Raw genomic sequence first — 1,824 nt, forward strand, 5'->3', positions numbered from 1 at the left:
GATGGTGTGTCATTCATCCGAACAAAGGAAAAACTGTTTGTCTTTGTTTTGGGGAGGGTGGGGTTCGGGGTTTGGGGGGGTTGGCGCCATGACGGTTTGTTGGAGCCAGCGGAGGTCACATAAAGCGAGTTGAGCTGCTCTCATTGGCTGCACAGTTTCGACTCATCCGTAACAGGAAACATCATCATCAACATAAAGAGAACTGTCTCTCTTCTATAAGCTTGTTGACAATGACAATAAAATATTTTTGAATGTTTGAATCGACATCTCGGAAAGTAATAAGAAAGAGTTTGTGAAACAGAAATATAATTTATGTATTTTTTATTTGATTTTAATATAATTGTTTAAAATGTGGGAGGAAACCGAAGCCTCGGAGTAAACTCTCGCCAACACAGTGAGTACTCTGTACTGAGTGATAGTAACATTAATTTAGTCGGCCATAAAGTGTGTAGATGAGTTCAGGTTGCAGTATAATAGTTACTGAAAGGCTGCGTGTTGTGTTTGCTGTGTGTGTTTGAAGAAGCGACCAGCTGCTACATGTGCAGCCGTTGCCATGGTGTAATAAACTTAATAAGAAAGATTTAAAAAAACAGAAATATAATCTATATTTATTTATTTATTTTTGATTTTATTGGTTATTGTTTTAGTTGTTAAACTGTGGGAGAAAACCCGAATACTTTCGGAGTAGAAAACCTGTAAATTTAAAGACTAGTTTTTCAGTCATGGAAACATCTAGAAATATTTATTGTTCTTTGCCACAGATTGACTACTTATTTAGTTTGAAACTCGACTGCTGGTAGCATTACGTTACACTTCAAAGCAGGTTTACAACAGACTGAGAAGATCTGTGAAATAATAAAAAAAACAACAACCTACAGCTAATGTTTAAAAGGAAGAAAAATGTCCCAACAGAACACTTTTATGCTACGAACTTCAGTTCCGGCTAGTAGCATTAAAGTGTTCCACCGGATGTGACATTAAGTCATATGTTATTATCATCATCACTATTATTCACATTGACCCACCAATTTTTCCCGTTGTAGCTATTGTCCCCCATTATTAGTCACTTCTGATAGTATACTTGTGTGATATTTGTTGTTTACTGTGGCAATCTCTGGTATTTGTCTCTCTCTTCTTTCTCCTCTCTCTCTCTCTCTTAAATCCCCAACCCCATTGTCCGAGGCCAGACGCGGTCCCACCTAGAGTTCGTCTGCTCGAGTTCTGCCTCTTAAGAAGGACGTTTCCTTGCCGCTGTCGCCCAAGTGCTTGCTCATGGTGGGAACTTTGTCTACCTTGCTGCTAATTTTTAAAAAAAAAACCCCCCAAAATAAAACTTGAGGTTTGAATTTTGAATGATAATAGGGGCACGCCACGTGCCTCAAGTGTGTGAACACTGTGGCCTTTGCAGCAATGAAAGGAGACGGTCAGTCTGGCCTCGAACCTCTTTGCTTTGAGGAGTACAGAGATGTCTCACTGTGTTGCGGACGGGTTAAACCTCCGAGAGCTTCTGGTTTCCTCTCACATTAAAATTATTATAATGAAACAAAATAAAATAGAAGAACATTAAATTTATATTTCTGGTTTTAAAAATTCTTTATTATTAATTTTCTAACCTGGATGAAGTTTTTTTTTGGACTTTATTGTGAAAAACCTCACTGAATATGTCTGATTGGGTTCAGGTGGTCAGTGTTCCCATGGCACACGCTGCATTAATTTCTTTTTCACTGCGTACATCTCCCAGTGAATGACTATATTTTACCTTCAGTTTTCGTCTAAATTACTTTAGCTTACAGCACCAACAAGTAAGAATCAAGTAGAGTTTTA

The sequence above is a fragment of the Morone saxatilis genome, unplaced genomic scaffold (genome assembly GCF_004916995.1).
Source record: "Morone saxatilis isolate NCDOM2014 unplaced genomic scaffold, NCSU_SB_2.0 Contig20, whole genome shotgun sequence".
Classification (NCBI taxonomy): Eukaryota; Metazoa; Chordata; class Actinopteri; family Moronidae; genus Morone; species Morone saxatilis.